Source organism: Carcharhinus amblyrhynchos, chromosome 6 (genome assembly GCF_965287045.1).
Source record: "Carcharhinus amblyrhynchos chromosome 6, sCarAmb.v2.hapA, whole genome shotgun sequence".
Classification (NCBI taxonomy): domain Eukaryota; kingdom Metazoa; phylum Chordata; class Chondrichthyes; order Carcharhiniformes; family Carcharhinidae; genus Carcharhinus; species Carcharhinus amblyrhynchos.
This window is the reverse complement of record NC_137329.1, coordinates 15,209,344-15,223,576: the sequence shown is the minus strand read 5'-3', so window position 1 is coordinate 15,223,576 and position 14,233 is coordinate 15,209,344.

Genomic DNA, 14,233 nt, shown 5'->3' with positions numbered 1-14,233 from the left:
TACACATATAGTGATGAGAAAGATCAGTATGCTAGTGCTGTTCAAAAGTCTGATGACAGCAGGGAAGAAACTGTTCTTGAACCTGTTGTTAGGTGTTTTCAGACTTTTGTATCTTTTTCCCAACGGAAGAAGATGGAAAATAGTATAAAAGCAAATTACTGTGGATGCTGGAATCTGAAACCAAAAGAGAAAGTGCTGGAAAATCTCAGCAGGTCTGGTAGCATCTGTAAGGAGAGAAAAGAGCTGACGTTTCGAGTCCAGGTGACCCTTTGTCAAAGCTAAAAGGCATCGAAAGTGGGCAATATTTACCCTGTCGGGTGAGCAAATGAAAAGATGAACCATAGGCACAGAAACAAGGGGAAAGGCTGCTAATGGCAGCCCATAGAGAGAATAAAAGGTGTGAATGGCCAAACGGCAGAGGACCTGAAATCAGAGGGTAAACTGTGACAGATGGAAAAGAGTATGTTTGGGGTAAGTGGGGTTTTTGATTACATGGGCTGATCTCTCAAGGCAGTGGGGAGTATAGACGCAGTCAATGGGTGTGAGGCTGATTTGTGGGGTGGACTGAGCTACGTTCACAACTTTTGTAGCTTCTTGCTCTTTTACGAGAGTATGAATTGAGGTTCCGTCTGCTGTCCCGGGTGAAGGAAATGATCCCACGGCAATGCTTTAAAGAAGAGCCCAGCAAATTCTTGTGTGGAATTTGGCTGCCGCGCTTCCTACATTACAATCATAGCTAAACTTCACTGGCTGTCAGGAACGCTGAAATGTCCTGATGTTGTGAACAGGGCCATATAATTGCAGTTTCTTTTCTTTCTTTTAAGATTTAGAGCAAAACTGTAAATAGAACAAAGATACTGATTTTCATTCCAAATGCAAGATTGCAGTATATTACTTTGAGATCCAAATGACCAACCCAACATGGCTCTCTTAAGCTGTTTTACAAACTCGACAATTATTGTGCAGTACTTTTCCCACCATCTTCAGCAAGGATGAAGGAGAGCTATTCTTACTTTTATTGGGGCCCCTGAGATGCACTTGGGCACTGATTTATGACAGCTTGAGTCTCTCGAGCACTTGGCAGCAGCTCAGCACCGTTGGTTAGTTGGTTTATTGCTTGGCAAAGGCACAAAGATGCCAACACTCTGAGACAAAGATAATCACAGTATCCCTACAGTGCAGAAGGAGGCCATTCAGCCCATCGAGTCTGCACTGACCACAATCCCACCCAGGCCCTATTCCCGTAACCCCACACTTTTACCCCGCTAATCCCCTGACACTAGGAGCAATTTAGCACAGCCAATCAACCTAACCTGCACACCTTTGGACTGTGGGAGGAAACCGGAGCAAACCCACGCAAACACGGGGAGAATGTGCAAACTCCAAACAGACAGTGACCCAAAGCCGGAATTGAACCCGGGTCCCTGGCGCTGTGAGGCAGCAGTGCTAACCCCTGTGCCACCATGTTGCCTGTGGAATTCAAGCCCAGGAAAAGCAGCATTGAAATTATCCAGTGTTGTTTTTCACCTATAACACTCATCATCCTTCGCTGTCTCTATTTAGACTGGGTTCAGACTGTACCGACAAAGCATTCAGTACTCTCTAATCCCCTTTGGCTGACAAAATCTGCATCAGGCCAGTCCTTGAGAAACTGCCATTGTCCAGTTCACATGGGGCTGCTTCCTTTCTCACAGGCACATCTTGTCAGCCACTGGCCCAGACTGACTGAATCCTACATTCTACTTTGCTGCTGGTGAGTACACAGTTCAGGGGCACAGGTCAGGCTAAGGGGTCAGGGTAGCATGGTGAACTAAAGCAATCAGTTCCCTGCACTTTCACCTAGGAGATCCTATTTTATATCCGGTTCAAGGAGAGGGTGCTGCATTTCCTCCCTTCCTTTGTGAGCCTTTCTTTCAATTGAATTGGTTTCCTCCGTGTGTCCTCCTTCAGCTCTGTCACTGAGGAACCAGGTCACGAACTGCAACATGGCTTCCAGCGCTGATTTTCTGCTGTTCTCAACTGCTGGGTGATGTGCGCATTTGCTTCCTTCTGTAGGACGATCCTCTCCTCTGCAAGGATCCCCTTTGCTGATCAACAAAACCCTTCTGTTCCCTGACACTGCCAACCTTCAACACAAAGTCAAAACAGGAATGAGTCAAAATAATTGTGTCAAGGCAGAGACTGATTTTCAAATCAGATGCGTGACATTGTAAGATCATAGAATCCCTACAGTGCAGAGGGGAGGCCCATTTGCTCCATCATACCTGCATCGACAGTAATCCCATCCAGGCCCTATCCCCCACAACCCCACATATTTACCCTGCCAGTCCCCCTGACACTAAGGGGCAATTTAGCATGGCCAACCAACTTAACCCGCACATTTGGAGTATTGTGCGCAGTTCTGGTCGCCTCACTATAGGAAAGATGTAGAAGCTATTGAAAGGGTGCAGAGGAGATTTACAAGGATGTTGCCTGGACTGAGAGGCATGCCTTATGAAGTTAGGTTGAGGGAGCTGGGACTCTTTTCCCTGGAGAGACGAAGGTTGAGAGGCGACCTGATAGAAGTTTACAAAATGTTGAGAGGAATAGATAGGGTGGACTCTCAGAGGCTATTTCCCCGGTTTGAAATGGTCGCTACGAGAGGACACAGATTTAAGGTGCGGGGAGGGAGGTTCAGAAGTGATGTTAGGGGTAAGTTTTTCACTCAGAGGGTGGTGAGTGAATGGAATCGGCTGCCGTCAGTGGTGGTGGAGGCGAACTCGCTGGGGTCTTTTAAAAGACTTCTGGATGAGTATATGGGGTTTAATGAGATTGAGGGTTATAGATAGGTCTGTAGGTTGGTAGGTGATGTGATCGGCGCAACTTGTGGGCCGAAGGGCCTGTTTGTGCTGTAGTGTTCTATGTTCTATGTTCTATGTTCTATCTTTGGACTGTGGGAGGAAACTGGAGCTCCCGGAGGAAACCCATGCAGACACCAGGAGAAGGTGCAAACTCTGCACAGACAGTGACCCGAGGCTGGAAATGAACCCGGTTCCCTGGTGCTGTGAGGCAGCAGTGCTAACTACTGTGCCATCATGCCGCCCCTAATCACAAATCACCGAAAACAGCAACAACTTGCATTAACAGCATATTTATCAAGTCCCAATGCGCTTCCCAGTCACATCATCAAACAAAATTTGATACCAAGCCACAGAAGAAGTTACTGAAACAGATGACCAAATACTTGACTAAAGAACCATGGTGGCACAGTGGTTATGTCACTGGACTAACAATCCAGAGACCCAGGTGAACACTCTGCGGAGATGGTTCAAGTCCCATCATGGCAATTTAAATGGAATTTAAATTCAATTCAGAAAATCTGGAATTAATCAGTAATTGTGTCCCTAAAACTGTTGCCAATTGTCATAAAGACCCATCTGGTTCACTAATGCCCTTTGGGGAGGGACATTTGCCCAGTCTGGCCCACACGTGGTGTCAGATCTATAGAAATGTGGTTGCCTCTTGAGGGCAATGAATGATGGATAAGAAATGCTGGCCTTGTCAGCGACGTCTACATCGCCTGAAAGAATAAATTTTAGAAAAAGGTTGGAAGGGGCACCTTAAGAAAGAGAGGGTCGGAGAGGTTTAGGCAGGGAATTCCACAGCTTGTGTAATAGACATCTACAGGCACGGCCGCCACAGGTGGAGTGGTTAAAATCAGAGTTGTGCCAAAGGGTAAAACTGGAGAAACACAGAGACGTGACAAGATAGTGGGGTTAACAAGGTTATAGAGGGGCAGAGTCGTGTGTGAAAAATAACACGTGAAAAATCAGATGGGGTTGGTTTCAGATCTTCTTTCAATTCAGTGAAATCCAATGAAAGCTTCATTACATGTGAATATTTATTGCTATTGGCACAATAAGATATTTTCAGCAGAGATATATTTTCGGTAAGAGAGCCAGTATCTTCGATAATCTGAATGGCTGCACACTTACACCAACTGAATGTGAATATAATCCTTTATGTTTTTCTGGCCACTCCAATAATAACGCACAGCGCAGTACTAATATAGAAACCAGAACGCCAGAAGGAAGACTGAAACCAAGAAGTTGATAACTTCCTTTCAGTAAACCACGAGGTCTTCGATTAGCTCATCCTCAGCAATACAGTGCATGGACATTGAGGATGCAATACATCAGGAATGCTTCTCCCCCACAGATAATATTGTAACAGAGATTTTAAACACAATTTGAACTCTCGGTTAAAAGTGAGGGCAAAAAGGCAGACACACCATAGAAAGCATTCTTTCCGGCTATGTTACAGCTTGGTATGGCTCCTGCTCTGCCCAAGACGCCAGAAACGACAAAAGGTTGTGTATGTAGCCCAATCCATCACGCAAACCAGCCACCCATCCATTGACTGCATCTACACTTCCCATTGCCTAGGCAAAGCAGCCAGCATAATTAAGACCCCACACGCCCAGACATTCTCTCTTTCACTTTCATCTGTCAGAAAAAGATACAAAAGTCTGAGGTCATGTACCAACCAACACAGGAACAGCTTCTTCCCTGCTGCTGTCAGACTTTTGAATGGACCTGCCCTGCATTAAGTTGATCTTTCTCTACATCCTAGCTACATACTACATTCTGCACTCTCTCGTTTCCTTCTCTATGAACAGTATGCTTTGTCTGCATAGCACGCAAGAAACAATACTTTTCACTGTATACTAATACATGTGACAATAATAAATCAAATCAAATCAAATCATCCTGTACAATGGGTAAAAGTTTTGCATCATTTATTTCTGAGCTGTGGTGACTGTGTAGAATGGATCCTATATTCATACATTATAACAACTTCAAACCTATTTCTTAACTATAAACTGCTTTGGGACATAAGAACATAAGAACATAAGAAATAGGAGCAGGAACAGGCCATCTACCCCTTTGAGCCTGCCCCGCCATCCAATAAGATCATGGCTGATCTGTCGTGGCTCAGTTCCACTTTCCTGACCTCTCCCCATAACCCTTAATCCCCTCTCTTATCAAAAACCCATCAACCCGCGTCTTAAAAATATTTAGCGAGGCAGCCTCCACCACTTCAACGGGCAGAGAATTCCAGAGATTCACCACCCTTTGAGTGAAGAAGTTCCTCCTCAACTCCGTTCTAAACCGCCCCCCCTTTATCTTGAGGCTGTGCCCCCTAGTCCTACTGTCTTTTTTGAGCGGGAAGAGTCTTTCCACCTCTATCCTATCCATCCCATTCATCATCTTATACGTCTCAATGAGATCTCCCCTCATTCTTCTAAACTCTAACGAGTACAAGCCTAGTTTATTCAGCATCTCCTCATAGCTCAACCCCCTCAACTCCGGTATCAGCCTAGTAAACCTCCTCTGCACTCCCTCCAAGGCCAAAATATCTTTGCGCAGGTGCGGCGCCCAAAACTGCACACAGTACTCCAGCTGCGGCCTCACCAATGCCCTATACAGCTGCAGCAAGACCTCCCTACTTTTATATTCAATCCCCCTCGCTATGAAGGCCAGCATCCCATTCGCCTTCCTGACCACCTGCTGCACCTGCAAGCTGGGTTTTTGCGACTCACGCACAAGGACCCCGAGGTCCCTCTGCACCGTCGCCTGCTGCAGTTTTTCGCCATGTAAGTAATAGTCCTTCCTACCATTATTCCTACCAAACATCTTGGGGTTAGGGAAGGCACTATATAAATAAAACTTTTCTCTTTGAATGGACTTGCCGATTTCAATTGGGCATCACTAAGGAAACTGCAATTACCCTCAATGCTCCCATGCAAGAGAGTTTAAACTTAAGTTTAATTATTTGTGTCACAAGTAGGCTAACATTAACACTGCAATGAAGCTACTGTGAAAATTCCCTGCCAGAGTCGGTGCAGACCTGATGGGCTGAATGGCCTCTTTCTGACTGTTAGGATTCTATGATTCTATTCTATGACTCTAAGAGGTCTTGGAAGAGGCACCTGTCAAACATAAAGGCTGGCATTGACCATAACATGAGATAATGGGAAGGGGCCAGGGTGGGATGCTTTTTTGGAGAGTCACTGCAGACCCAGTTGGCTGAATGGCCTCCTTCTGCACTGTAGGCACGATGGCACAGTGGTCAGCATTGCCGACTCAGAGCGCCAGGGTCCCGAGTTCAATTCTGGCCTTGGGTCACTGTCTGTGTGAAGTTTGCATGTTCTTCCTGCGCCCACAGGAAGAACATGCAAAGGTTTCCTCCAGGTGCTCTGGTTTCTTCCCACAGTCCAAAGATGTGCGGGTTTGGGTGCATTGGCCTCTTTCAATTGCCCCTTACCCTCAGGGGGATTAGGAAAGGTAAATACATGGGATTTCGGGGAAAGGGCCTGGGTGGGATTGTGATCGGTGCAGACTCGATGGGCCGAAAGGCACTGTGGGGATTCTATGAACCTGCGACCAGAAGGGCAGAATGGTCTGTTTCTGTGCAATGCTGAGTGAGTGCCGCAAGGAATGTCAGTGGACAGGCTCAGAACTGCTCCATTAAATTAAACCACACAAAGTAGTTTTTTTTTTAAAACGCTATGAATCATTATTTATGTACTCAATTCTGAAAAAGTCAGGCTTTATTAATTTTGTACAAAAAAAAGTTTGAAAAGAAGAAAAAAAGTTTGCAGCCTATTGCGTTCAAGGCTACACTCTGTCTGGCACGTGCCTTTTCCTTTTTCAAAAAAAAAGAAATGTAAAATGCTAAGTATTTGCAGTGTCCTTGTTTTCACTTGGACAGCCAGATAAAAATCCGTGTTGGTTTTGGCTTTGAGCTTGGGAGTGGACCTGCTTCTGCAGTCCCTACCTCCCTCCCACATAATCACAACAACTCACTTCCAACTGCACAGTGGGCCAAATTACCGAGACACAAGGGGGAGGGCAGGAAAACGAGAGGCGCAGGTAGGTTGGTTGACCGACTGAAGGATGCTTTCTAGGAGAAGCGAAGGGTGCCCACTGCCTGGCTGAGAATTTCCGGGGGAGGAATAAATTGGTCATTGAATGAAGCCCTTTTTGAACGTCAGGTTTGAGAACTGTTAGCGGATTAGATTTTAACACCAACTGCCCCCACCCCACATAATGCCTCCAACGGAGGAAGTTTGCTACATTTGAGGAAATCCCAAAATACAGCATAAAACATGCTTGGAATTGTTAATTAGCACGCAGGCGTTGCAAAGGAAATGATACACCGCTGCATGCTCATCAAATTGCCAAGTTTTTTCCTTCCATGCTATCTCTTATCTGCAGGAAACCGCCTCAGAAATTAAAAAAAGGCTGCAGACCATTGGGGTTTTTGTTTTGCCTTTAGCCCCCGCGTGTACAGAAATGGTTTGTGACTCATCGCTTGGTGTGTGAGTGAGAGAGAGTCTCCTTCCACTTCTGAAAGTGCATTCGTCAAATGAAAAAAAAATGCATCCGTACACTGTGGGGGGATCCGTCACCAGGATTTCCAGGGTGTATTCAAGTTAACAGAAGGTCTTATTGGCTTGAACAAATAATCTTGAGTGCCAGAGATGCAAAGCGAGATAATAAATACAATCAAATAGTGACCAGCCACTCTCCCTCCCACCCACCCCCCCCTTCTCTCATTCGCTCGTTACTTTATGGTAGAATCTGTAACTCATAATACTTCGCAAAGAATGTTAATCGCAGGAATTTAAGCTTGGCCAACATCCCTACAATTCTCCAGCCTCCCATCACATGTTACAGGGAGAGATTGCTCTGAGCAAACCTCTTCTGAATGTCCACTTTCTACCGCCAGTAGTCACATTTGCAACAATCAACGGGTGTTTGGGGGAGGGGGATCTCTGGTAAGTTTAATACTTTTCCCCCCTAACAGAGACTAGCATTTTTGTGTGTGTGTGTGTGTGTCGAGATCTTGTAACCTTAAAGCACACAGTGCAAATGCTACATGACTGCAGATGGTGACATCATATTTCCTGTTTTCAGAACAGGACTTGTTCAGCACTTTCTGCGGGATATTTATAACAGGGAAAGGAGAGGGGGAAAAGGCATCTTATTAGGGCCGAAGGGGAGGACTTTGGTTTCTAACACAGCCAAGAGAGATTAGTTTTTTTTTGAATTCTTGCTCCCAAGCCCCGATCTTGCCCCCCTGCTAATAACTCATCCATGGAAAGCACAGTTTAAGGAATTTTAGAGATCTCCACTGTGCTGCCTAATAAAAGTGTCAAGAAATAGGACAGCTAAATAGGACAACTACACACTAAATGCCTATTTATTTATTTACTATTGTAACGCAATGAGTGATTTTCACAGTAACTTCATTGCAGTGTTTATGTCAGCCTACTTGTGATACTAATAAATAAACTTTAAAACAAACCATCCTTAAAGCAGTGAAATGTTTTGTGTCTGACTGGGATTCTCTACTGAACAAAACGGTCGATAAACAATTGCTGTCTTAAAAGATTCCAAATATAGGGTGTGTTCCGGATAAATAATATTTGTAGTTTGCACCGTCTTTTCCAGGATCCTTGAATGAAATTATTGCATCACATGAGAAGGGAATTAGAAAGACGAGACTGTAATATGTTATCAGCAAAACAAATGCTTTCTTCCCACCGCGTTCAGAGAGTCCTGAACATTTCAACGGGATTTCGCCCGGGACAACTGACAGACCAAGTCATTTTCTTCTTTGGAAGCCAGAGGGCTGTGAGTCACAGGGAAGTTCAAATTAATTTGTCAAGGAACTGCAAACAGATGATTTCAACAGGAAAATGACTTCATAGCGGCCCGATACTGATGCAGGCTTGAGTTAAGCCAGCGGACCTCAAAACATGAAGTTTTATTCTGCACTCGACTACTGTCGGGTTTATCCCACCCCTCTCTACCTGAATGCCTTGCAAAACGGTTTCTCTGTCTCTCTTATTTGTCTGGCAAATTAAGGCAATTACCATGACTCACAGTTTTTCTTAGTTCAAGAGGAAGGCTGCTTGCAAGTGATAAAAGTACCATAGGCAGCTTCCGCATCTTTTAGTCAACAGTGCAATGCTGTTTTTCATGAATGGTCAGGATTTCACTCCACGGATTGGCTGCCTCTGAGCATTGCTCAACCAATCAGACACCCTGGCAACACCTACTAGCACCATTTCTCCTCTGTGCTGCCATCAATGATTTGCTCTCTCATATTTCAAGAAGGGTTTTTTTTGCAGGATAGGAAATTGTGTGATTTTTTTTAAAGAGGGCCATATGAGGATCCGTGCTGTCATGCATTTTTTGTGTGTGTGTGTGCAGAGGCTGCGGTTTAATGCTGTAGCCTTCCCCTTCACAAGTTATGAGCCGGCTGTTAAGATCTTGTGACAGGAAAGATTGAATTGCTGAACGCCTTTCTTTGCATGCGAACCAGCTCCATTCACTAAAACACTTCAGCATTGCACCATCGGGGTGGTACGGTGGCACTGTGCCTCACAGCGCCAGGGATCGATTCCCCCGCCTGGGTCACTGTCTGTGTGGAGTTTGCATGTTCCCTCCATGGGTCTGTATGGGTTTCCTCCGGGTGCTCCGGATTCTTCCCACAGTCCGAAAGATGTGTTGGTTAGGTGCATTGGCCATGCAAAATTCTCCCTCGGTGTACCCGAACAGGCATCGGAGTGTGGCGACTGGGGGATTTTCACAGTGACTTTGTTGTAGCGCTAATGTAAGCTTATTTGTGACACTAATAAATGAAAAAGAAGACATTTCTGCTCTGAGACATAAATACAGGATGAGAGCCTGCTGATAGGTAGCAGCAAGAAGCTAATTTTGGTCTGGACCCACATAAAACAAGCTCACTGACTGGTTGAAGTTTCCATCCCATTAACGAAATAAAATCCAGTCATATGATGAACATATTTTACTCCTGCTCTTTATAAGTCTGGAAGCAAGCAAAGGTACAAGAGAATTCATACATTGTGCGAATCTCAATAATCACTGGATGATTATTTCCTCATGGCATAAATGCTAATTATGATTCATCATTGAACAATCTTTTGCATTTCCATATTTGAATCATTATCCAATGTTTCCTTTGTGGTGTAAATTAACTGCAAATGAATGCAGTCGGGGAGCAGACATTATGCAGTGGCAGCATGATGGCACAGTGGTGAGCACTGCTGCCTCCCGGGTTCGAAACCTGGCTTGGGTCACTGTCTGTGTGGAGCTTGCACGTTCTCCCAATTTCTGCATGGGTTTCATCCAGGTGCTCTGGTTTCCTCCCACAGTAAAAAGTCTGACAACACCAGGTTTTAGTCCAACCGATTTATTTGATAGTAAACTGTCAAATAAATCGGTTGGACTAAAACCTGGTGTTGTCAGACTTTTTACTGTGTTTACCCCAGTCCAACGCCGGCATATCCACATCATTCCTCCCACAGCCCAAAGATGTGCTGTTAGGTGGATTGGCCATGCTAAATTGCCCCTTAGTGTCAGGGGGACGAGCTAGGGTAAATGCATGGGGGTTATGGGGATAAGGCCTGGGTGGGATTGTGGTCGGTGCAGACTCGCTGGGCCAAATGGCCTCCTTCTGCACTCTAGGGATTCTGTGAACAAGTGCAGAAAGCACAAATGCCGGTTCTATGCACTTCTGTGTTGCACTGAATGTATTTAAGATAAGGGTACACAATCACAATTAAAACCAAACTTGTTCATTTCAAGATTTCTGTCTCAACGACGCTACCCTCTTTGGGACTTTTGACTGTCACTGGGTGATGGTATAAATATCACCCTATTTTCTACTATCTTGTGCTCTGATGAAGAGTCACCCAGACTTGAAACATCAGCTCTATTCTCTCTCCACAGATGCTGTCAGATCTGCTGGGATTTTCTGGCAATTTGTGTTTTTGTTTCAGATTCCAGCATCCGCAGCAATTTTATCTTATGTTTTTTATTATTTTATGGGTTGTAGGCCTTGCTGGCCAGGCCAGTGTTTATTGCCAATCCCTAATTTCCTCAGGAAAGTGGTGGTGAGCCGCTTTATTGAACCACTTCAATTCATGCGGAGTGTGTCTGCATAATATCCACTAATCCTTCCCTGCATCCAGGGTAAAGAAGCAACTTTGTAGGAAGGAAAAAAATTAGCTTCAACATCTACAACCAGTGGAATTGTTGAAATTTGCCTTCAAGATAAAATACATACAAATTAGGAACAGGAGTAGGCCATTTGGCCCTTCAAGCCTGCTCTGCCATTCATTTTGAATGTTGCTGATCATCAACTTCAATATCCTGATCCCCCCTTCCCCCCATATCCCTTGATCCCTTTAGCCCCAAGAGCTATATCTAATTTCTTTTTGAAATCAGACTATGTTTTGGCCCCTCTTCCATCATAAAGAACTCATACATTACACCAGAGATTATACTTCAAATGTACTTAATTCACTGTAAAGGAGCTTGGAGTGTCCTCATGTCACAAAAGCTCCTGTATAAATTCAATTCTTTCTGTTCAATTTGCATCAATGTGCACTTAGGGAAAAGATGAACCTGCAGCTACTTTATAAACAAATGTAACGTTTTATTTTCAATTTTGTTTTCTGATAGCAAATTCCTCACATTCATCACTCTCTGGGTGAAAAAATTTCTCCTTACGTCAGTTCTAATAGCTAGTTTATAAACAAATATAACGTTTTATTTTCAATTTTGTTTCTTGCTCTCTCTCTGCCAGTTTTTCTTCCCTCCCTCTCCTCTGCATAGAATCCCTAGCTTGCAGAAGGAGGCCATTCGGTCCACTGAGTCCCTTATCCTTATGTCCCCTTGTTCTGGGCTTCCCCACCATCGGGAACATTCTTTCGGAATCTACCCTGTCTAACCCTGTTAGAATTTTATAAGTTTCAATGAGATTTCCAACATCTGCCGTTTTGTACTTAATGACAAACTGTCCTATTGAAAAACCAGGCTGTGCTTAGCTTCCCCACATAGCCTCTTCAGTCCATCACCCTCTGTGTTAGTACTGACAAGAATGGACCACATTCTCACCAATGTAAACTGCCTCTACTGTCGATAGCAGTGGAAAACTGCTTTTTACCAATGGACGTAACAGCAGTGATGGCACATCAAATTGAAAATTAGGCCCAGTTGTGCTTCTATTCATTGTCTAAAAGTGGCTGAAAATATAAATAAAGCTTTATCTAAAGCAACTAAAGGAATCATCTGATCGCAATTGGATTAGAAATGCTGCCTCTCTTCCATCCTAAAGAAGTTATACATTACGCCAGAGATTATACTTCAAATGTACTTAATTCACTGTAAAGGAGCTTGGAGTGTCCTCATGTCATGAAAGCTCCTATACAAATTCAATTCTTTCTGTTCAATTTGCACTAATGTGCACTTAGGGAAAAGATGAACCTGCAGCTAGTTTATAAACAAATATAGCGTTTTATTTTCAATTTTGTTTCTTGCTCTCTCTCTGCCAGTTTTTCTTCCCTCTCCCTCCTCTGCATAGAATCCCTAGCTTGCAGAAGGAGGCCATTCGGTCCACTGAGTTTGTACAAACTCTCCAACACAACATCTCACCCAGGCTCACCTCTCCTGCCCCATCCCCACAACCTAGCGCATCCACCATAGCTAATCCACCTAGCCTACGCACTAAGGGAAATTTAGCCTGGCCAATCCACCTAACCAGCGTGTCTTTCAGATTGTGGGAGGAAACCGAAGCACCCGAGGAAACCCTTGCAGACACAGGGGGGATGTGTGAACTCCACGCACACAATCACCCGAGGTTGGAATGGAATTCGGGTCCCTGGTGCTGTGAGGCAGTGGTGCTAACCACTGTGCCACTCTGCCACCCTGAGAGGTTCCGACTGCTTCCTGAGATACAATACCGTAAGAAATAGGAACAGGAGTAGGCTGATCGAGTCCTTGAGCCTGCTTCGCCATTCAATAAGATCACAAGACATCTGAGACTCGTTACGTCCACTTTCCTGTCCTTTCCCCATAACCTTGGTGCAATTTTCTTCCACCTTCCCCATCCCAAACAACCCCATCCCTGCCTCTTGCAACCCCCCCAACACCCACACTGGTCTTGCTGTAGTCATCATTTCCTCACATAAGCCCAGATGACGACTATCAGCAGTGGAAGCAAAAACTGAGCCAGAGGGTGTTAACGAGGAGAGGAACAGAAGCTTGGTTGAAGAGGTGCATTGCAAACACGTTTACCCAATCACTCACCTATACGAGGCAATCCCTCCCTTAGCTGGAAGAAGATCACCAATAGAGGTTTAGAAGATAATGAGAGGTTAGCGGAGGTAGAGGCAGAAAAACATTCTGCCCCCAACAGTACACAGGGGCCACAGTTCAAACTCACTGGAAAACGATCCAGAGAGGAGATGCGATATTTTTCCACCGTGGACTTATTGGGACCAGGGACATGAAGACTAACCTGAAAAGAAATGCAGGTTAAACTCCATTTCATCAGCTAAGCTTCACAAAAGCATTTCCAATTCCTTAGGGTGGCACAGTGGTTAGCACTGCTGTCTCACAGCACCGGGGACTTGGGTTGAATTCCCGGGCTTGGGGCACTGTCTGTGCAAAGACTGCATGTTCTCCCTGTGTCTGTATGGGTTTCCTCCGGGTGCTCCAGTTTCTTCCCACACTCTGAAAGACATGCTGGTTAGGTGCATTGGCCATGCTAAATTCTCCCTCAGTGTACCCAAACAGGCACCAGAGTGTGGTGACTAGGGGATTTTCACAATAACTTCATTGCAGTGTTAATGTAAGCCTACTTGTGACAGTGATAAATAAACTTTAAAACACTATCCAAAACCAATTTCCTGGGAGGTCTAATGCAGTTTTTTAAATTGAAGAAGTATTTTATATAGTTTTATTGGCAATAATATCATGCAAGTACAGATTCTTGGAACAATTTACAGAGATTTGCATATAGGGAGGAACTTGTGTTTGAATATTACACTGTCAGGACTTCCATATATGTTTCATAGTTAATATATCATTTTTGAAATGTGTTGCAGCGACTAGAGTCATATACCGGAATTAAGCACCTCACTCCCACCGGGGCTAACAGAGAATGCCATTCTGCGAGCCTCACCCACACCGATTCCATGGTGAGCGTGCCAGTATAATTCCAGCTATAGAATCCCTGCAATGCAGAATCGAGTTCGCACCAACTCTCTTGCAGACCAATGGTAAGAGGCTGAATAAATTGGGTTTACATTTTCTTGAGTTTAGAAGAATGAGATGCAGTTTCATTGCAACATACCAGATTAAGTATTAAAGTT